Here is a 23954-nt window from a genome sequence, read left to right as displayed (position 1 = left end):
AACCACAACAAAACAGGTCTTAAAACCTTTGAGAAATTTAAAGAGCTATACAACAAAAAGAAGCTTCTATTGGACATCCAAAGTGATCTTCCTAGAGTTTTTTGTAGGCATTTTGGCAAGAAAATCACAGCTTAAAGGAAATTTACCATCAAATGTCATCATGATAAACCAGGGACTCTTACTCATAGTTCCAGACTATGTGACTGAGGTAATCTTCTTATATTTGTTATCCATGGCCTCCTTCCTTCTAAAATCAACACAAATTATGCTAATGAGCCTATGTGATCTGGCTTTTTACACTGCTAAACTGTGCAGGAGCCTTCCCCCCTCCCTGTATGTACGATTTCATCAGGCAGAGGGCAAGGGGAAGTGCTGAGGGAGCAGAGAGGGAGGTGAGACAGTGTAACAGCATGTGAAGCCACAGCATGGAGTGCTGCTGGTAACTTTTAAAGTTGATTTTAGAAGGAAGGATCTATGAGTAAGTGTCCTGGGTTTATCATAATGGATATTGGTGGTAGATTTCCTTTAATCTGTGTCAAAAAATGATGTATAAGCATACACTGTCATTGTCTAGTAATAGTGCTATATTATGTAGTAATTATAATTATCTCTACATAAATACAATAGGCAAATATTAGATATACCGATCCATGAATAAAATGGAATCGGTATATGCCCCCCTTTATGGCAGAGAGCATGATGGGTAATACCTGAGGTAGGAGGGGCAGGAGTTATCTGCTGGAGACATCACAGAGCTCATTGTGGTGTCTTATAACATCTTTCTGTTCACCCTTCTTACAGTCATTTACATTCAGAATTTCATTTGACAAGCGTGTCCTGTGATATTACATCACTATTCAGGCACACCAATTACCGAGGCAACTGAGGTCACAAGGAAAATACTGAAATGGAAACATCTTACGCAGCAGAACATGGATCGCTCCTGTCCTGATGCCCTGCATATAAAAATAAAATAAATAATATAATATCAGAAAAATCACAAAGTAGAAAATCACTTGCCTCATGTAATTGTCACTGTGCCCCTTATTAATACGGTCCCGCTGTGATAAGATATGATCCAAGGAGTTTATATATGAATTAGAATAGTCAAGGGGGTGGTAACCTTTTACTTTCTATGGGGGGGGGGGCGGTGTCAATTTGTGCAGAATGACTATTGTCCCATATGACTGTTTGTACTGTAATGTAGCATTTCATTTATTTGAATAGTATCTGGAAAAGAGACGAGGAGACATGATCAATTTTTATAATTAATATATGAACGGTCCATACAAAAAATATGGTAGAAAGTTGTTCCAGATTAAATCAAATCAAAAGACGAGGGGGCACTGTCTCCATATGGAGAAAACAAGGTTTAATCACCGGAGGAGACAGGTTTTTTTTGCTATGAGAACTGTCAATCTGTTTAATAGCCGAGCTCAGGCGCTGGTCACAGCAGGGACAGCAGAGAGCTTCAAGAAGGGTCTAGAGGCCTTTTTACACCTAAATAACATTGATGGTTATGTTATATAGATTTGTTTCCCCTAAATCCCTTCCTCATCCAATCCCTTCCCTTCCTTGGTTAAACTTGATGGACAAGTGTCTTTTTTCATCCGTATAAACTATGATACTATGAGATGTACCCTATGATTTGTAAAGCGCTACAGAATATGATGGCGCTATATATAAATAAAGATTAATATTAATGAATAAAAGGTTACCGCCCCCTTGGCTACCATGGTCTAATTTACATATAAACTTCCCAGGGCCGTAACTTTTATATGGGGGGAGTTTATCGGGGCACGGTATCAATCCCATGGGGGGGGGGGGTGCAGGGGGATGGGATTAGGCTGCCTACAGGATGTTACACTGAAACCATTACCGTACACAGCCAGGCACAACCTCGTATCGTGAATGATCGCTGAAGTGGCTTAGCATCAATTCGCACCTTCAGTTGTGCAATCCTAACACTTTGGCGAATAAATGATGTAAATGAAGGTTTGGTGATTTACAGCTTCACACCTACAATCTATGCAAATTAGGACATTGTACAAAAATCTATCATTTTAAAAGTAAAAGTTAGTTTCAGGTTCTGCCTGCTGGATGAGCGCTGCATTCTTGCCATTTTAAAAATATTAAAAATGTTTTTGTTTTTGTCCCCCACAATCCACATTTAAAGACTTTTGGGCCCCCCACTGGTCTCTACTTCCTGCTCCCTCCCTGTTCAGCCAAAACTAAGGCCGTGATCATGCAACCATGCAAATCATGCAACAAGATCACAGGCCTCCATTACGGCCGTCTGAATGAGGCCATAGTTTTGGCTGAACAGTTTATAGATCCCGGGCACAATGCGGTGAGCACACGATGTCTGAAGCTTGTCTGCCCATAGAGGGAGGAGAGGAGAAGAGTTCTCACCCCTCCCATCTCCTCCTCCCGGGCCTGTGCACGCCCAGGATCTGATTCGGGTGAGCGCAGGGCCGTGGGAATGCACCCTAAGACTGTAAAGGAAACCAGAAAGTGTATGACCTGATGCAGACCTGAAAACCGGTACTGGTTTTATCCATAACACAACCCACTCAATTATCTGGGGCTCCAGAGATCACTTTTTAAAAATGACCTTGAATCAAAAGGGTTGTGTCCTATGTGGCCGGGGGTAATGAGGGAGCTGAGCGAAGGCGCTGGTTGTCTTGGCTTAAGAGAATTTCTTAGGGAGGGGTGAATGAGGGAGTTGAGGAAGACACAGTGATCCGTATAGGACATGTCCCTTTTAAGTCAGTGGTTGTGATTTTAGCTTCATTAGAGCTATGGATTCTTACACAAAAAAGCAGTTACACAATTATGACTCTGTGTTCTGCCTTTTGGAGCCATGAGGGGTCCCCAGAAATACCAAATCTTCCCCAGAACTCTTTTAAGAGGATTAGTATCTCCAGTGCACGTACATGGGGTGCTGCTGTGTAGGGGGGGGGGGTGAGCTTGGGCTGGAGGAGCTGCCCCTGTACTCAAGGGCTTGCCCTCCGTGCATGCTAGCTCCATCACCGGCACCCTGCCCTAACTAGCACCCTGCCACTTCTTCGTAAGGCCCCTCTTCCCCCTATATATGGGGCCCCTATATATTTATACACACATGTTTATACAATCACACACATTTATACACACAGAGCCGATAGATTCCTACTCCTGCTGCCCCAGGCTCCTACATTTCTCATCTAAGATGCCGGATTAGCTGTGTGCTGTGAAAGATGTATATATAACATTGCCCCTCTTCCATTCTTCGGTGTGTCAATTCGGGTGGCCGGGCCCCCTAACACTGTGGGCCCCAGTGGGAGTGTGAACCTGGAATAATTTTTAAGATTTACAAAGAAAAACAATCCTGCTCCTGAGAACGCACCTAGGCACAGGTCCTGCAGCGCTTAATGGAAAATCCATAGTTATGGCCATTAGTTCTTGCCATACATTCTATGCATTCATGTAACATTTTTTTTGTATCAAAATATTCCTTTAAAAAAACCACAGGGTGATTCAAAAGTTCCACCCATAAAATTCAAGAATGAACATGGATGCCATCTTGAAAGCCGCAATATTGGATGAAAGAAAAGTTTTTCCAGTTGGACGGTGGTCATATAGTGATCAAAGAAGACCAGAATACAGGCGGTCCCCTACTTAAGAACACCTGACTTACAGACGACCCCCTAGTTACAAATGGACCTCTGGATATTGGTAATTACTGTACTTTAGCCTTAGGCTACAATAATCAGCTGTAACAGTTATCACAGGTGTCTGTAATGAAGCTTTATTGTTAATCCTGGTTCTTATGACAACCCAACATTTTTAAAATGTAATAGTCACAGCCACCCCAAAAATTTGGCTGGGGTTACAATTATAAAATATACAGTTCCCACTTACATACAAATTCAACTTAAGAACAAACCTACAGAACCTATCCTGTACGTAACTGCCTTGTAGTGTCAGAAATGGATTGCTACAATCAGATTTGCAATATCTCTTGAGGTTCAACAGTTATCAAAACAGGAAGATGCAACGACATTGAACGTTCCCTGTGATGCACAGCTATCTGACGTGTTCAATGTGTTACAAAATTTAAGGAAAAATAGAAACTGTGGATAGAAGGACATTTTTCACAGGAGGAATTTGTTTTTGGTGAAGTGTAAACTGGTGAGGGAGATGATACAAATCTGGTCTGATGCAGTAAGAGATTTATGAGGCTATTCAGGTCTTCTTTGTCCTGTCACATGACCACCTGCCCTTTGGAAAAACTTTCCCTTCATCCCATAGGGCGGCTTTGAAGACGGTGACCATGTTTCGGACATAGCCTAAAAGATAGACCTCTCATTCATTAGTTCAGGAATAGTATTTTCCATATCAGTTTCTAAAATTAAAGGGGATGCTGAAACTTTTGACTGTATCTGCTGTGAGTTCTGAGGGGCCTTTATTACATAGTATCATACTTTATACGGTTGAAAATAGACACATGTCCATCAAGTTCAACAAAGGAAGGGAAGGGATTGGATGAGGAAGAGATTTATGGGAAACAATTCTATCTAACATAACCATCAATGTTATTTAGGTGTAAAAAGGCATCTAGACCCTTCTTGAAGCTCTCTACTGTCCCTGCTGTGACCAGCGCCTGAGCTCGGCTATTCCACAGATTGACAGTTCTCATAGTACTAAAGCCCTGTCGCCTCTGGTGATTAAATCTTGTTTTCTCCAGGCAGAGACAGTGCCCCCTCGTCTTTTGATTTGATTTAATCTGAAACAACTTTCCACCATATTTTTGTATGGACCATTCATATATTTATATAAATTAATCATGTCCCCTCGTTGTCGTCTCTTATATATTTACCATGTTTTAGAATTTTATCCATATTATTTGCCGTGTGAACTAGATATTGTGTGGAATTAGCATTCTTTTAGGCCTAATATATGTGATTATAGTTTAAAATTGCATAAGAAACTGTGAAAAGTACAGCATGCATGTGCTACTATAATTTCGATGTCACCGTGACCGAAACACCCACGCCTCTGTTATCAAGGCTTTAGGTTAGTCATCAGACGGTGCCATTTCTCGTTCTCTCTGCTGTCTGTGTTCCAAAAGCTTATCCTGCTGGGCCCATGTATAGTGCATGAGATAACTGCCTGCCGAAAGCTCATTTGTGTGATATTGGAGTCAAGTGATAGAACACGAATGGGAACTAGTTTTTCTATACAGACATGCAATACCAATTTTCAGCTCAAAGGAAATCTACCATCAAAATCCATCCGGATAAACCAGGGACATTACTCATAAATCCAGGTACCGTGACTGTGGTATCTTCTTATATTTGTTATCCATAGCCTCCTTCCTTCTAAAATCAGCTTTTAAAATTATGCTAATAAGACAGAAGGGCTCCTGGGGGTGTTACCAGAGCCCCTCTGTGTTATAACTGTACAGGCTCCCTCAGCATTTTCCTCTCCCTCTACCTAATCTCACTGCAGCAGAGGAAGTTTAAGCACACAGTGGGAGGGGGATGTGCTTCTTGCACAGTGTAACAGCCTGTGAATGTGCAGCAAGGAGGGGCTCTGGTAACACCCCCAGAGCCCTCCAGGCTCATTAGCATAATTTTTAAACTTGAAGATTACCACAGTCACGGTGACTGGATCTTTGAGTACGTGTCCCTGGTTTATTGATGGTAAATGTAAGTTATCATCAGAAAGCTAACTAGCAGTTAAAGGGATCCAGTCACCAGCCATACCACCCACAAACCTTCCATTCTTCGATTCATAATCATTTCATGCCACCATTCTTCTAAAAAGCACTTTTGAAAAGGTCAAGGAGGTGGGAGAGCTCCTTCATACAGTCTGCACTACAGTTACTTTACTATTATATGCTTATAGTCATAAGTGAAATAAAGGGAACCTGTCACCAGATTTTACCCCATAAAACTAGCAGCTCCCTCAGGTAGGGAATGAAATGTAATTTCTTTTATGTGAAATCTTGACCATTTACTGAAAAAAATTATCTCCTCTAAATTAATGTGGAAACGATCATAGAAGAGTCATATGTACCTGAGATGAGTCAAGTTTAGAGGCTGCAGACGGAGAGTCATTTTAGACACCCTTATCTCTGGTTCTATAGCACCTACAAACATGCATTTGGTGTCATAGTAAAGATAAGGCTTGTGGTTCTGTGTTAGACGAACAGTGGAAATTGGATTATAAAGCGCAATTTGTACTTCAAACTATGTCTTTAAACCCTGGATCTGAAAAATAAGATGTTATATTTAATATGACAAAGCATTTTTCTAGGTACTATAGAACCAAAGATAGAGGCGTCTGAAGTGACACAACCCCTGCAACCACTAAACTTCGCTCATCTCAGGCAAATATGACTCTTTTCTGCTTAGTTACACATGACAGTGGACAAGATATTTAATAGGTAAACAGGTGAGATTTTACATAAAGGAGGGGATTCTAGAAAGGACATTTCATACCCTACCTGAGGGGGCTGGTAGTTTATTAGGTTAAGACTTTGTAACAGGTTTAAAAGAGGTTTTCCGATCAATTTCATTTATCCGCTTCCATAGTTTTTATTCCTGAATTTACATCTCTTCATAATCTTTACTATATGTGTATTACCACACAGTGGCTTAGTGGTTAGCACTACAGCCTTGCAAAGAGTTTGGATGTTCTCTTCATGTTTGTGTGGGTTTCCTCCGGGTTCTCCGGTTTCCTCCCACACTCCAAAACATACTGGTAGGTTGATTAGATTGTGAGCCCCATTGGGGACAGGGACTGATTTGGCAAGCTCTGTGCAGCGCTGCGTAATCTGTGTGCGCTATATAAATAAAGGAATTATTATCATTAATCTGGAGTAAGATATCTGTAGTAAAAAATGGGTTTGTTGTCTCAATCCAAAGAAAATTGCACATTTTTGTATGCAGCATGTTTCTTAAGATGACACAAGCCAAAAGCTTTACTACAAAGGAAAGACCAGCGCTGTTTTACAGCGGAGATGAAAAATCCGACACTTTTATACTACTTTTATATTGGACGGCCCTTAAGCAGTGCCGTGAATTTACAGTGTGTTTTCCTAGTGCTCGCTAAAGCTGTACCAGAAATCTTTAGGAAACAGATTTAAAGGTGGTGGCCAAGTAAGCCTCATAAAATGTTTGTCGTTTTTTAACCAATTCTGACCTCCCTGCTTGTGCGTTCGCAGCGCTCATTGCGGGAGATTTATCATATGGTGGTGCTATGTGCACTAGCAGATGATGTTTTCTCCAGCCTCCTGATAAATCCTGGTGGGAGGCAGTCAGTTATGGATTACAATGTAGGTGGTTGGGGCAGTAGCCCAGGGCCCAAGCATTCTAGGGGGCCCATGACCACCCAATCATTTTTCACCCATGAAATCCTTGTACATCTGTTCCTGCTCTTGATACATGTGTACACAAGTGCCTTTGAAGGTCCCAAACCACACACATTGAAAGCACGCACAAAGGACACATCCTCCATTCCTCGAGGAGCTGATTCTAGTACCATATGTAGGAAGTGATTCCATACTTGCAGAGGCTATAATATCCATAGCAGTCTTAATGTGCCCATGGAGCCAGTTCTACACCAGGTCTGGGCTATAGCGCAGGCTACAACCTGGTACGCACACTTCGCAACTCTGTTGCATTGCACCGCATTATGATTCAGTTCCGGCAAAAGTATGATTTCAGCAACCACCTATTTAACAGAGGAGAAACCTTATTTCTTCAATACTCTGCCGCCAGACATGGTGGCAGAGCAGATATCCAATTACTTCTCCTCTGTCTAAAAAAAGTGGGTCTAGTACTTTGTGTGGCACAGAATGGGAAAACAATACTTTGCGGGGCACAGAATGGAAGAACACTGACTGGAGAATAGGACGATGTAGGAGAATGAGAAGTTTCTTGAGCAGAGACATGTTGTGGCTGGAAGAAGTATCTGTGGTGATCTGGGTTAGATGGAAACCAGATCACAAAGTGGAAGATCACGGAGTGGAAGAACCCACATTACATAGTTGAAGAACACTGACTGGAGCATTGGATGATGTTGGAGAATGAGAAGTTTCTTGAGCAGAGACAGGTCGTGGCTGAAAGACATATCTGTGGTGATCTGAGTTAAATGGAATCCAGATCACAGAGTTTAAGATCACAGAGATCACAGAGTGGACGATCACAGAGATCACAGAGTGGAAGATCACAGGGATCACAGAGTGGGTGGAAGATTACAGAGTGGAAGAACACTGACTGGAGCATATGACGATGTAGGAGAATTAGTAGTTTCTTGAGCAGAGACACGTCGTGGCTGGAAGACGTATCTGTGGTGGCCTGGGTTAGATGGAACCCAGATCACAGAGTGGAAGATCACAGAGTGAAAGAACCCAGATTACAGAGTTGAAGAACACTGACTGGAGCATTGAACGATGTTGGAGAATGAGAAGTTTCTTGAGCAGAGACACGTCGTGGCTGAAAGACATATCTCTGGTGATCTGAGTTAGATGGAACCCAGATCACAGAGTGGAAGATCACATAGATCACAGAGTAGAAGATCACAGAGATTACAGACTGGAAGATCACAGAGTGAAAGAACACTGACTGGAGCATAGGACGATGTAGGAAAATGAGAAGTTTCTTGAGCAGAGACACGTCGTGGCTGGAAGACGTATCTGTGGTGATCTGGGTTAGATGGAACCTAGATCACAGAGTGGAAGATCACAAAGTGGAAGATCACGGAGTGGAAGAACCCACATTACATAGTTGAAGAACACTGACTGGAGCAATGGATGATGTTGGAGAATGAGAAGTTTCTTGAGCAGAGACACATTGTGGCTGGAAGACGTATCTGTGGTGACCTGGGTTAGATGGAACCCAGATCACAGACTGGAAGATTACAGAGTTGAAAAACACTGCCTGGAGCATAGGACAATGTTGGAGAATGAGAAGTTTCTTGAGCAGAGACACGTCATGGCTGGAAGATATATCTGTGGTGATCTGAGTTAGATGGAACCCAGATCGCAGAATGGAAGATCACAAAGATCACAGAGTAGAAGATCACAGAGATCACAGAGTGGAAGATCACAGAGTGGAAGAACACTGACTGGAGCATAGGACGATGTAGGAGAATGAGAAGTTTCTTGAGCAGAGACATGTTGTGGCTGGAAGAAGTATCTGTGGTGATCTGGGTTAGATGGAATGAGAAAGTTATGACTCCAATCAGAGAGGATATCTCCTGTGATTAGCTGGATGTTACTATGTGCTTTGTTGCTATCTGGACCAGCGCTGACTGGATTATAAAGAGCTGCACTATGCATCATACACAGTATTTATGGATATGCGGCCTCCCATATAGGCAAAGCCGTGGTCTAACACAAAGTAGGCATCTACTTACTCTTTACCTAAACCTACTGAAAATCCTATGTAACCCCACTGGTTAATACTACTGGCTGAAAGATTGTTTACCCAGGGCAACAAGAAGGATATTCCCAAGGCGTCAGCACCAGAATGTCCTGGATGACATTGAGGAGACTTGGAAGCTTCTTCACACCCATCCTCCCCAACATCTGTGATTAGCAGAGAAAGGCGAGTGACAATGCACATGTGGCACCGCCGAGGAGACAATGCTCATCATGGCACACGCTCATCAGTATACAATTTAGTGTATTCATCTGCTCTATGTACAATCAGTATCATTATACAACACAGCTTGTTCATTAACAGTGCATAGAGAAGTGGCGCCATAGGTTTTTAGCATTTTCATTATCACTTAAAACAGTCAGCAGTTATTAAAACACTGTGAAATGTGTCCCTTATTTAAGGGGCTCTCTAAGATTCGCTTGTTCTACTTTCATAATATGCAGAGGGGGAGAGAATGTTTCCGAATAGCCGACTTACAAGAACCCGAGTCAGCTCCAGGTATCAGTAGGCCCCTGGGTGACGCAGCCTCAGTGGGCCCCTTTGCAGTGAACTCACGTGCCATTAAAAATTCAGAAACTTAAACAGTCTCCTGTTCCCTAGAATATTCCCTAGTTTATCATCCCAAAAAGCCCCCTCATGGTTATATTATATACAGCCCTCTAACCCCCTATGGAATCATTAGATAGAGCCCCTCTCACCCCCATGGATTCATTAGATACAGCCCCTCTCACCCCCATGGATTCATTAGATACAGCCCCTCTCACCCTCATGGATTCATTAGATACAGCCCTTCTCACCCCCATGGATTCCTTATATGCAGCCGAATGGGGACCCCCTGCAGCCCTGGGCCCCGGCACTTGCCCAAGTATACAGAGTGCTGGCATCAGCCCTTACAAGGACCTTAATAGAGGAGTTTTGGGATATTCAATGCTCCCTACGGACACATATCCCATGTATTCTGTTTTCCACAACATACTATATCCTATGGGAAACTTCAGGATAAATTTCAGTGTCTTCACGGGCAACCGAGTAAAGCGCCTTACATTATAGAGTGGCTGTACTTGGTATTGCAGTTGAGTAGTATGAACTTGAATGGTACGGAGCTGCAAACAGGCCACGTGAAGAATGGATAGGTCACACTACGGCTTCAAGCTGCATCCTCAACAAATACAAATTGCCGGAACTATACAATTAGCCAACTATTTGATGAGTACGGGTTTCATTTTCAATCAAATGGGTACTTGAGATAGTATCCGAAATTAGTCCAGAGGTGACGCACCAAACCAGTTAGCTGCTTAAAAAGAGGGCAGAACTTCTCATGAATATTCATAAACATGATTGTGTCTTTCTTGAAAAAATCTGTGGCCTGAAAACAATCAAATTTTTATATTTATGTATATACAAATAAACAAATGAGCTGCCAAATTCAATCTAAACAATTTCCCCCAAGGGGATCAATAAAGTACTATCATATTGTATCGTATAACCTCTATTGTCCCCCCTGGCCTTGATTGACAGTGCCCCAGTTAGAGGGTGCAGGGGTGAACCTAAACTCTCTGCTGCCTCAGACAAGCTACTGAACGGCGCCCCCTCTGCCCCATCCAGTAGTAATGTATCAGGTTATTTTTTTAGTAATTGGTTTCGTCATGCAGTGTCTCACACCCATGCTGACATCAGGTGTACAGGGACACTGTTTTCAGGTGTCAGGTCCTGCTTTGTAGCAGATAACTGCGCTCCTGATGTTGCCCCCTATCTTGCTGCAGATGGTGCTGCCTGAGGAAAGAGGCTCAATTCGCCTCATGGCCGGTACACCTGACCTGTGGCCAGGCCCGGCGCCAGCACTCGGCATACCTGGGCAAAATCAGGGGCCCACATAAGGCTGTACATAAGGAATCCATGGGGATGAGGGGGGGCTATATTTAATGAAACCATAGGGAGTGAGGGGGGGCTAATATAAAATAACCATGAGGGGGCTGTTTTGGATGATAAACTAGGGAATATTTTAGGGAACAGGAGACTGTTTTAGTTTCTTAATATCTAATGCTGCCATGTGAGTTCATTGCAAAGGGGCCCACTGAGGCTCTGTCACCAAGTGGCCTACTGAAATCTAGAGCGACCCTGCCCGTAGCCATGCCCATCATGTGCTGTACTGAGGTACTAATTTGTATGTAAATAGAAAACAAGACAGGCTATAGATTTCATGGTTTACGTATAGTAGAGGAGCTTGAAATTTAGGATACAGGAAATTCTGATGAAATAACCTCAAGCTTACATATATTTTACAAGTGATATGAGACATGAATTCCTATTCATCACAGAGAGCATATGGTTGGATATCCTTGCCCGAACTAGTTAATTGAATAATCGAAAGGTCAGAGCTTGAAAATTATGAATTCAGCGCCGTTAATAATTTAAAATATGAAGTTTTTTTCCCCTAAAGCGCAGAGATACATTTAGCCGGAATAAGGCTGAGAGCACCACACGGAGGCTTAGGCTTAATGCTAACAATTATTGTGATGACTTAGTATCTTTGATACATGGAGATAAGCCTTATAGGTTCTGTCATCTCCCCTAGCACTTCTAAGGACATCAAGCACTTGGTCTCCAAAGGAGAGAGATCGTACCAATAATTGAAGGAATTAACCCAATTACTATTTTGGGGATCAGAAAGAAATTATTTCTTATATTATGTCAACATAAGACGCAGCAGGAAGGAAAGTGGTTTTGCTGCTAAAGAGCCTACATTTTGTATTTTATGGTTTTTTATGATTTTCACACTATGGTAGTAATAATCTTCTTCTTTAGCTTAAAAGATAAAAGCTCGTAGTTAATGTAGAAGCAAATCCCCTATAGCTCAGTGACGTGTATATGTGTCATGGCAGCTCTTTACATTTTTGCGCAGTTGATAGCGTGGAGATAGCGATTGTGCTCATGCGTCAGCAGAGGTAGGGATCAGGTGTCAGGTGTCAGTATGTTACTCTCAGTATAAATTATAATGCAATATGTAAGCAATCAAATGAGATTTCAAGACTTCACCCAAGCTGCACCAATTCTCTGGAATGTGCTACTCCAGACAATTAGATTTAGGTTAGAGATTAGCAAACTTTAGGGTCGGCTTCCTCCGCCTAACCTGGACATGTGCAAAGTATGAAAAATTATAATGCAATATGTAAGTAATCAAATGAGATTTCAAGACTTCACTCAAGCTGCACCAATTCTCTGGAATGTGCTACTCTAAGACAATTAGATTTAGGTTAGAGATTAGCAAACTTTAGGGGTCGTCTTCTTCCACCTAACCTGGACATGTTGCTTGATTGTCTGCAGAGCAGCCAATCAGTCAGCTCTACGCCCCTAGCAACTAGGCATCACTGGGATTGGCCAGGTGGACACCTTATGGACACACCTGACCAATCACAACAATGCCTAGTTGCTTGGGAAGCAACGCTGCCTGTTTCGCTGCTCTGCAGCCCATTAAGCAACAATCCTGGTTAGGCGGAGCTGCCAAACCTTGAGTTTGGGTCCGCTCTTCTCTAATTAAGGCCTCATACATACAACCGTATTTTGAACCCAAATTGCTGAGTAGATAACAATCCGAAAAATATAGAAAAGCCATTCAACCACCCAATTCCCAACTTCTGAAACGATGAAAAAGGCCTAAAATGCACTAAAGCCGAATTCCGAATCTGCTGCAGTCAATGCTCACGTTCCCTCCATCGCTCGGTGAATACAAACTGCTGTATAATGTCTATTTTAGACCAAGTAAACAATGGTTGCATCGAATTAATGTGTTAATTGCTATGCAGACATTTGTTATTCACTTGTGTATCTGCTGCCTGATGTTTTAGGCAGATGGTTAGTCAAAGGCTGCTGATGCTGCAAAACTTACACCCAAAAACAACCCTCCCCTTCACACATATGATGAAAAACCGCTAACCATATATGTATTGAACATGGGTATCATTCAGTGTAATGGAATATTCAGCTGCCATTTTGAAAAGGCTCTGCAGTATCCTGGCAGGACCTTCAGTTTGTGGCTTGGCCCCTGTACAGTTTTTGGTGCTGGAAACTGCCGATCAGTGTAGGGTCCATGTTTTCAACCCCCAATTATATAATACTGATGACTTATTCCATAGAAAGATCATCAGTAATTAAAATGGCCGCCAGCCTGTAAAACCCTTTAGGCTCAGTTCACATCTACGTTATTTTTACCTTTTTACTACTCTATCAAAGAAGCCACATAATGAAAATAACAGATGTGGATGAGTACTAAATGACAAATACAAACCAAACCCAGTTGACTATAATGGGGCTGTTGAGCTTCCACCATGAGACCAAGTATTTTGGTGGACACAGTAGGGTATTAGGTAAGTGGCATTTTAATTTGAGGCTATGCACTGTGTGTGGGCTCTAGTTTTCAGACAGAATTTTAGGAAGGGACCAACCAAACATGGAAGTCTTCTATCTGTAAACTGGTGGACACCACTGGGTTTCCATTGGGTTATCTACCGGATTTTCCAAAAATGTTGGAAAACTGTTCGCTTGATCCAACTACTGAGTGGGGGAGATTCATTAAGGCACATGTATCTCCCCCTCTCCACCAGTTCTGTTTTATGTGACCCGCACACCACTTTGGTTGTGTTGGGATGTAGAGCGGGTTGGGAACAGGGCAGGCAGAGTATGGGCCTGGCAGAGACTATAGCAAAAAAACTCTGCCAGGTTACATGTAGTCTACAGATCCAAATGGTGGAGTTTGTGCCCGCATTTACTAAGAGCCGGTGTCTGTAAGTGAATACTGGTGCAGGATCCTCCAGCAAGAGGGAATTTTAAGATTGGTATTAAAAACACCAGTCGTAATGAATACCCCCAGTATTAGTTAAAATTTGTAGTTATTTCTACAACATCCATCAATCAACATTTCCAACGCGAACATATCCCTACTCATGGATAATTTGGTACTAGATGTGATAATATTTAAACTACTTCATGAGTGACATGTGACCTTTACGTCATTGGAAGGTCTTGCCTCACAGGTGGACACCACGTGACTTGATGGTCACATGGTGTCCACCCGTGAGACAATGCCTTCTGTTGACGTTATGTTCACGCGTCACTCATGATGTGGTTTAAATGTTATCACATTTAGTACCAAATTATTCATGAGTAAGGATGTTTTTGCATCTGAAATATGTTGGAAATGTGGATGTTTTTAACATGTGGAAATAAATGAAACGAATACTGAGTCCCGGTCAATAGCTGGATCAAGCCAAGAGTATTCCTCTTGTGGAGTGAGGATCCCTGCTGCCGGACCTGGGTGTCTCTTGAGGCTATTTTCCCAAAAATTTTGCCAACATGACTTTTTTGACCATAATTTTTAATATAACCTGTGACAGTGGCTCCTAAAGAAGCTTCTTCACAGTTTAGAATCTAGACTTAGTGTAAATGTGCCTTCTAACATGGAAACTACATCAGACGGAGCCAATGATTTTGGTGGGACCCCTCTCCTCTAATTGATTATGGTGAAGGAAAGAAAGTCAGGCCTGTCCTATCCTTTGCTCTCGCAGGAGATGAGCTGACACCAGTAACCACCATCACAGAAGAAATGTGGTACTTACCAAATGGTGCGGATACTATTTTATTCAAATGGGCGCTGTGTATCTTATTTCACTCTCCTCATTGAGTGTATGTATTCTTAGCCAAACCGAATGTACATGTGTGCGGGGGAGTCAGCCAAATGAGCATTTAATGGCGTAGGCTAGATTATTTGTCAAGAATCCAGATGGCTCTGGAGATGCAATTGATAAGCAATTGGTATCAAACATAGTAAAAAGCAAAATAGTACAAATAACCCCTGTCCATAACACCCTAAAAGGTTTATGAATTTATACTATTGGCCTACTGATACATCTGAACGTAGGAAGCAGACACATGGCTATTGAAGTGATTTGGGGATGGTTTCGCCTTTGAGAGGTATGGGCACCTTTGGTGCAGGAAACAGTGCAAATGGAGATTTCTGTCCATCCTTGCCTGTTCCTATTGGCTTTGCCAGATTTAAGAACTGTAAGTACCGTAGAGAGATACCTGTAGTGCACTGTGCGCCATATATATGGGTAGGTCTGCACCTCCTTATATATTAGGCTCACACTACACAGTGGTAACAGGCGTGCAAATGCCCGCCACTGAATTGGCTGAAAAACCTGTGTTGGACCTTTAGGCCTGAAATACATAAGTGTATTGTTAAACTGGATAAGTAGATTCACAGATGGACATCATACGGGTGAATGAAATCATTTAGTCATCAGTGTGGTATATCATCGGTATCTTATCAGTATTAGGCTGCTTTCATACAGCCATTGTGGGGGACGTATATCCGGTCAGTATACGTTCTTATAGACGGCTATGGCGCCAGATTATACAGAAACGGAATTATAATGCAGAAGTATGCACAATAGTCAATATTCTCAAAAAAATGTATGGCAAATTTTGCTACTAAATGAAGACTGCTCATATCTATTCCCAATACAGACAGTCCCCGGTTACGTACAAGATAGGTTCTTTAGATTTGTTCTTAAGTTGAATTTGTATGTTAGTCGGAACTGTGTATTTTATAATTGTAACCCCAGTGAAAAAAATTTTTGGTCTCTGTGACAATTGGATTTTAAAAATGTTGGATTGTCATAAGATTAGCAATAAAGCTTCATTACAGACACCACTGATAACCGTTATAGCTGATTATTGTAGCCTAAGGCTAAAGTACAGTAATTACCAACGTCTAGAAGTCTGTTTGTAACTAGGGGTCATCTGTAAGTCGGGTGTTGTTAAGTAGGGGACCGCCTGTATAAGGAGAGTATATAGGTCCATAATCCTAGCAGTCAAAGTGGTACTAGAAGAAATGAAAGAAAATACTGGACAGATTGTTTATGAGTCCTTTCATGAGAAAATTGCTCCTCCCACATCTCCGGTACCCCTCCGCCTCTCTAGGTGACAATTGTAAAGCTTCTGTTTATGTATGTAGAGGCAGCATCCTACTAGCCATTGATAGAGGAGAAGGGGAGGTCGGAGAGGCAGGAGAATACTGTGCTCATCAATACACCAGACTCATAAATTATGTGTCCAGCATAAACTTTCATAAACTCCTAATAGCTGAATGGTACAACATTTACTTCATATGGGAACTCTAAAGACCTCACCTCTATAAAGTTGGCATTAAAATAATGTAATGTAAGTAAAACACTTTGGGGCACATTTACTAAGAACAGTGTAAACTGTGCAGTTTTCCTGTGTATAGTGCAGGGGGCACCAGATTCAGGATTTCTGGTGCCCGTTCTTTATGAATCTGGCACCCCCTGCACTGCCCCAACAGCCTACAGTACTATTTTTTGGTGTACCTTTAACATGGGGCATGCAACACACTTCTGTTGGACTTTGCATGTTAAATCTGGCGCACAGTCCGACTGAGCACTAGAACACTTCAGAGCAGAAATTTGTGTCGCATGAAGAATAGTGAGACACAGAACGGTTGCATGCGACACATGTGTGGCGCGGACATTTCTTAAATACCTGTACAAGCAACCTAAAAGGAAAAGTCTGATAGAAAAATGGCGCTCGGTCCTTAGTGAATGTGCCCCATTATGTTATGCACCTAGGCATAATGCTGGCGAATACGGATTCTATACGGATGCTTGTTCCTCCTGTTTTGAAAGATGTCTAATCCAATCCAAAGAACAGAAAACCATCATGGAGATCCAAAGAGAGATTGGAGCGTAACTGCGGCGCTGACGTATTTTGTTGGAATCGCAATGTATTCCGTGACCCAGTCTGCTCTTCCCAGATTCCAGGTCAGTTCTGAAACGTTGCGATTCTAATAAAACACCACTTTCTGTACCTACTTCTTGTCTTCTGACGGTTGGCAGCATTATTTTTACACTCCCACAATCTCTTTGGAGGCCACTGTATCCATACGGTCTGCAGATCCCACAATATGGATTTTCCCATTCCTCATACCTTAGCATCGCCGTTGCTTTAATATCAGAAAAGAAGAACAAAGAGCGATAAAAAAAAAACAATATCACATTATCAGCGAGTACAAGCATTGTGTGAGTGACCCCAAGGACAGTACGAATAATCACCCCAAATCAACATCAGCTAAAAGTTGAACATTCCTGACCCTTCTTTACCTCTGCCAGAAAAGTTTATGAGTTGCTTGTGCCATGGATAGATAAAGGGGAGTTCCCATGTTACACAGTTCCCTATTCAACCAACTTTAAATTTGGCAAATATCATAAGACAAGATTCTCCTCTACTTTGGACACTTGTATTGGATTTGGATACCTGGGCCCCCACCAAAAGAGTTTTGTAAAATGTATAACATCGCTGCAAATGGAAGAGCAAGGAGTCAATTAGCTCCCTGCGCTGCCATAGCTTTAAACTGTATTGGCATCACCAGGTTCTCAGTGTGCGCCCCCTGATTACTGGGGCGCAAAGAAATTACTTGTATTCAAGAGTGGATTATAATACAGGCAGTCCCCGGGTTATAGGTTCCGAAGGTTTGTTCTTAAGTTGAATTTGGATGCAAGTCGAAACTGTCTATTTTATAATTGTAGTTTGAGGCAAATTTTTTTTTTGCCCCAGTGACAATTGGAGTTTCAAAATTTTTTTGCTGTAATGGGACCAAGAATTATCAATAAAGCTTCATTACAGACACCTTACAGCTGATCATTGCCTGAGACCAGAGTAAAGCATCCAGGGAGCTTCACCAGAGGTCACAGTGGGCAGATGGGTCCGTCTTTATCTATGGGTCGTCTGAAAGTTGGGTGTCCTTAAGTAGGGTTTCGTTGGCAGCCTGGGCAAGGGCCTATACCCGATCAGACCATCCACCAGGTTTGATACTGTCCTGCAGATATAATACAGAAAGGGTCCTCCAGCTCTAAAATCTTCATACATGTGTCCCTTCTCCTGACACTTGTATAAAAGAGCTCTTACAGGACCTTTGAGGGTCCTTAAATTACAGAACTGAAAGGGAACTACCTCCTTTCTGGTACTATATGTAGGTAGTACATGTCAAGACATTTAAAAAAAGCCATCTAGGGGACCCGACAATTTTCAAACATACAATGGCGTTATCTGCTTTCCACCCCTGGATGGGGGACCCTGTTCAGGAGACATGTGCAGATCCCAGTATTGTGGCAGCTATCTTTTGCTTGTGGGTATGCTATAATATCTAAAATGAGAACCCCCCCACAGATTCTGAAATGACAGCTCTGTAAAGAAATTTGTTTTTGTATTCTATTAAAAATGTTTTTATCTAAAATGTTTTGTCTAAAAATATAACATGTATTATGATAAAGAGGGACAGTGCCAATTACTTATTTTCTTACCTATACAAGTGACTAGCTGTAGCCCCCGGCGTTGCCCAGGATAATAGATAACTGCTCTTAGCTATAACAAAATAGAATGGGTTAAAAAATATTTTATAACTATCTATGTATATATCTCTCTATATCGATCTATCTCTCTGTTTGTCTCTCTCTGTCTGTCTGTCTCTCTCTCTCTCTGTCTGTCTCTCACTCTCAGTCTCTCTCTTCTTCTCTCTCTCTATGTTTGCCTTTCTCTTTGTGTCTGTCTCACTCTCTGTATCTCTCTCTGTCTGTATCTCCTGTCTCTGTCTGTCTGTTTCTGTCTGTCTGTCTGTCTCTATCTCTCTGTCTGTCTCTCACAAGTGAAAGGAGCTGTAATACCAAGCACAGCCACTATATAGTGCACGGCGCAGTGTTTGGGAGGCAAAGGCGAGATGACATGCTTGATTGAGCAGCTGGTCACTGGGGTGGGTGAAGGACTTCCACTGATCTGATATTGATGACCTATCGTATGGATACAGGTCATCAATACGATATGTCCCTGAAAAATCCTTTAATCATCTGAATGGTGGGTGCAGTCATGAAAATCTTGTGGGAGAAGGTTTTTAGACCATTTCAGAATTATTTTTTTTATGTGTTATCAAATGGTAGTAATATATTTGCCTTATTTGCTCTCTATTCTTCAAAATACAAGGAAACATGTAGAATTTTTTTTTTTTTTTTTTGATGTTAGGTGTCTTTAGTGCCTTCAGGTGTCATCCTTCATGTTATATCCCACTTGATAATCATATCATTGTAGGGTAGTGACTCTTCCCGTGACACGTCTATGCGCTTGTTCAGTGCGATATGGAGCCGTCGATCCATTCTAATGATAATCTTGACAGTTTTGTAGACTATAGATAGAGCAGATGCTACAGTATATATGCACCATAGACTGACAAGAGCATGCTATCATCTGTCATGGTCTCTGTAGTGTCTTTGTCATGACACCGCCTATCAGATGCTGCTTGTGGAATATTATTCACAAAGACACTATTCCATTAACGATAAGAATCGGGACACACTTCAATCACACAATAAGGTAGAAAATACGGAAAAAAAACTTTAAAAATGTTGACTTTCTTGGCCTCCTGAACAATATGACATATATGACAATATGACACTTGACATAGCTGTCATCTAAACATTGATTGTCTGACAGCTATTCCTTCTGACTCCCCCATAGACATGCACACTCGACGTAGCAGGTTGTATATGTATTTTGCATGAGTAGAGGGGAATCTCTTCTGGGAACGAAAGTATAGACCACGTTTGGGGAATAAATATAGTGATCATTAGCCTTTGGAGGCCACTGTATCCATATCGAAATAAGTGGCCTTGTATGTGTAAGCTACACAGCTCAGCAGAATTTGGGGAACTTATCTCCTCGTACCTAAGGCTGGAGCAGGACTGTAGAAAAGTGAGGAAAAAGCAGGGTACCAGGCACAGGGTGCAGGTCCTCCACCACAGACCCACCTCCCTCCTCCTCAGCTTTATTGGAGGTGTATGGTGCAGTAACTACAAAGACTGGAGCCACCCACCGACCCCATGACATCATGAGCCCTTCTAACTCACCAGAATCGCTCTCTGTAGAGTCATGGGTCTATCCATCTGTGGTCATGTTGATACCCAAAAAACCCATACCACTAGGGTCGGCTCCAGGTTTCAGTAGGCCCCTGGGCCACAGTGAACTTACGTGGCGGCATTAAAAATTCAGAAACTAAAACAGTCTCCTGTTCCCTAAAATATTCCCTAGTTTATCATCCCAAACAGACCCCTCATGGTTATTTTAAATAGAGCCCTCCTCACCCACATGGTTTCCTTATGTACAGCCTTATGCAGGCTGCTCTGGGCCCCGGCACTTGCCCAGGTATGCCCTGTGCCGGCGCTGGACCTGCATACCACCTTTCCCCTGACACCTGTTGTTGGGTCACCACCGTATACATTCGATCATTGTGGTTCCTGACAGAATTAAGATTGAGTTTAACCAATTTCCTGACCTTTAGGGGGGGAAAGAGAATCGTAACTCTTTTAGGAAGCATCATAAATGCTCCCAAAAGGACGCATTTTAGTCAATAATTCGCTGCATAGTGATGGAAGAAGTTTTAGGGTTCATATCTAAATGCGTTTTGGGTTACAAATTTCTTCCCCTATAACCCATCCTGTCTTTGTTGTCAATACACTCAATCCTAGCGAAGCTTTCATTTTGTTTTCGGCTCTAGAGAAATGAAAGCTGCTCTGTGATTGGTTGCTATGGGAAACAAAGACCGTCTTTCTGGCAGACAGTTTACATCAATCTGCCCCAATGGCTTCCTATAAAATAGGCCCTGGTGTGCGTTTGTGTGACTGGGATATAGAAATTAGATTGAGTGTCCTCATTAAGGACGGGGACTGGTGTAATTACAGGATGGAGGGGGAAATGTCAGGACGACATAAGATACGGGACGACAACATATATTAATAGCGAGTTATCCGGGCCTTTATTACACTGTTTGAGGAGACAGGGGGTTGTAAATTCTCCCGTGTAACACATATCTGTCATATTACGGGGTTTATGGTTTTCTTTACTTTGTGCATCGTCTTAATGAATTATTGAACGAGGTGTAAATCGACGATAATGAATTGTTATTTGGTCTAGTGGTCGGAAATAAACACATAGCAATTATTCTCATCTTTACTACCAGTCACCCCCTTGTCCGTAACAAAAGATCATTTCCCAAATCCTGCGATATTGTATGTATCGTTAACCCTATAATGACCCACTCTGAGCACAAAAGAGACCCTTTTTTTTTTTGTTTTCTCATTTCCGGGCCTCACGTGCAAACGGCTTTGTCTGACAGAAATCCTAATGATCTTCTTACAGTAGACATCCTTTACAAATTGCCCTTTCGTTTTTTTACCATTTCTTTTCACCCTTTCACCATCCATTCATTTTACAAAGCCGTCAGCCCCTGTATAGCACGCCAGGCAGTCTGTACTGTTTCCATGGCAACCAACACTGTGAAAATGGCACCCTTCCCCCCCCTATCCCCTTACCACTGCTTTAGGGATGCTGTTTTTTTTTTACTCTTCCTGATTACTCCCCTCCTCCCAACCCCCCATTACAGCGACTATACACAATACCATATTATATTCCGATATCTATCGGACAATGTACACTCCGTATCCTGCGCCAAAAATGTGCAGCGAGCATAGCCACAAGTTCCAGTAGTGCCCCTGCCTCCAGGACATACCGGCCATGCACACAGTGATGTACATCGTGTTGCGCAGCGTTCATAAGATGGTGTATCTCGAGATCTACATTCCCTCAGAGGCAAATTAAGCAACGTCTCAAAGGCTCTTCATTAGCGATGCACCTTACTCCGGATTGACTGCTCCGCAGGGGGGGGGGTTATAAATCCTACAATTCAATTGTCAGGATCATTTATGGTCAGCCACAGTCATCATAACGTTGATTATCATTCAGGACACACGCTTACACAAACAGGCTGCGCCCCGGCTTTGTATACTTCACAGACTACTGCGGATCCATAGTAGTCAATGTATACATCACCTCACTAAACCACACTGTATATACTCATAGTACCATGAATATACATAGGAGCACAAATGCCACTCCGTCTACGAGATAGAATGTCATCTAATCATCTTATACATCATCCCTCGAAAGACAAAGCAGGACACATACCGGCAGCACTAGCGGTGCAAGAACTGAAAGCACAAAGAACATAAAACACCCCCTACACACAAACATACCCCAATTACTACCATCCCGTTAATTTTCCATAATAGCATTACTGCCGCACAGCGCTAATGTCATCGAACCACCCCGACGCCAACAGATGGCTTACCTCTTTCATAGAAAAAAACGTATAAAATCCGGTAGCGTTGCACATAGGTCTGAATTTCCTGGGAACAGTATCCATGCAGAAAAAAAAAAAAATATAGAAAAAACTCTGTCGCTTATGTTGTGTCGTCTCGTCTCTTGCAATTTTTCTTCTCGGAGTTCTTGGTCAATAACTTGGTATACAAAAAAAAAACTAAATTAAAAAAAAAATACCCCCGACAATAAAAATTAAGCACTTCTTTTTACAAAAATGAAATTCTTCTATGCTTACAAAAAGACTGGGGGGAAAAAAAAATTAGATCTAATGTCTATTTGATCCCATTGGATAACGTAGACCTCCCCTCTTTTCTAACGTGAAGTTCTTACTGGTCGGAGACATCAATGGGTGTCTGTTTTTTTTTTTTTTTTTTTTTTTAAAAGCCGCCTAGCCCCCTCCCCGCTTTCCAATATATCTCCTCCTTTCCAGTAAAGATTGCATCAAGAAACAGTCAATTCTCCACGTCCGATTGGTTTTGCAGGGGAGACATAAAGAATTGGCAGCTGTATTAACCCTTCCCATGCTCCGGTTCTCTGCAGCATGAATAAGGTGGCATATTATCGGAAAAACGGCGATCGCTTCTCCTCTTTACTTACGTATTGCAGCCTCTTCTAACAAACTGTGGCCCTTAATCCAGTAACAGCTTTTAATTTTCTTCACCTCCCTGTGTATCTGTCAGATGTCAGGGGAACGGCAGCAGGATTGGCTGTGTTGGAATATTGATTCGGGGGGCGAGCAGCTTGTAGCCTAGAGACATCTCACATAACGAGCCGATGTGAATAAACGACAAGGGATGAAGCTCTGGACCACTGCACACAGATCCTGCTTGATATAAACTTGCATTAGAGATCAGTGCGTAGAGAGTGACAGTGCGGATATCCTGCAAACGGTGGAAGTAAGATCAGGCTGAATGTTGGGCATCTTTGTCTGCCCTCTAAAAAGAAGCAGATTGCTAGCCCCTGTGGGCAAGGTCATCCCGTTGCCATATGTCATAAGTGCACGTCTGCTTCCACTCCAGTGTGTGTGTTATATGCAGGACTTGGCAACAGGCAGAGAGAAGGATAAACCAGAAATCAGCGATTGATCACTTTTTTTAGTTTCTAGTCTTTACTGGAATAATGTCCGTAGGGAAAAAAAAGACGGAAATAAAATGACTTCTCCCTGGACCTTCCTAGTACCATAGACAGATCCATCCATATTGATGGGATAGTGTCAGGGTGACCCAAAAATGTTTGATATATGCAACC

The 23954-nt window shown here is 42.2% G+C and overlaps 1 protein-coding gene across 3 annotated transcripts in view; it reads right to left on the bottom strand.

Moving 5' to 3' along the window:
• SHISA7 (shisa family member 7) overlaps positions 1–22942 on the bottom strand; it is a 67721-nt gene extending 44779 nt beyond the window's left edge. For 2 of the 3 annotated variants that reach the window (XM_072155481.1, XM_072155483.1), the window contains exon 1: positions 22675–22942. The gene's annotated coding sequence lies outside the window, so the exon portion shown is untranslated. Of the gene's footprint in view, positions 1–710; positions 801–22674 lie in introns of those variants that run through there. The other variant, XM_072155482.1, reaches the window with a different exon arrangement.
• Between the last annotated feature and the right edge of the window lie 1012 nt (positions 22943–23954).

Source organism: Engystomops pustulosus, chromosome 6, assembly GCF_040894005.1.
Source record: "Engystomops pustulosus chromosome 6, aEngPut4.maternal, whole genome shotgun sequence".
Classification (NCBI taxonomy): domain Eukaryota; kingdom Metazoa; phylum Chordata; class Amphibia; order Anura; family Leptodactylidae; genus Engystomops; species Engystomops pustulosus.
Note: the sequence above shows the minus strand (reverse complement) of the source record. Positions and strands in the feature narration are given on the sequence as shown.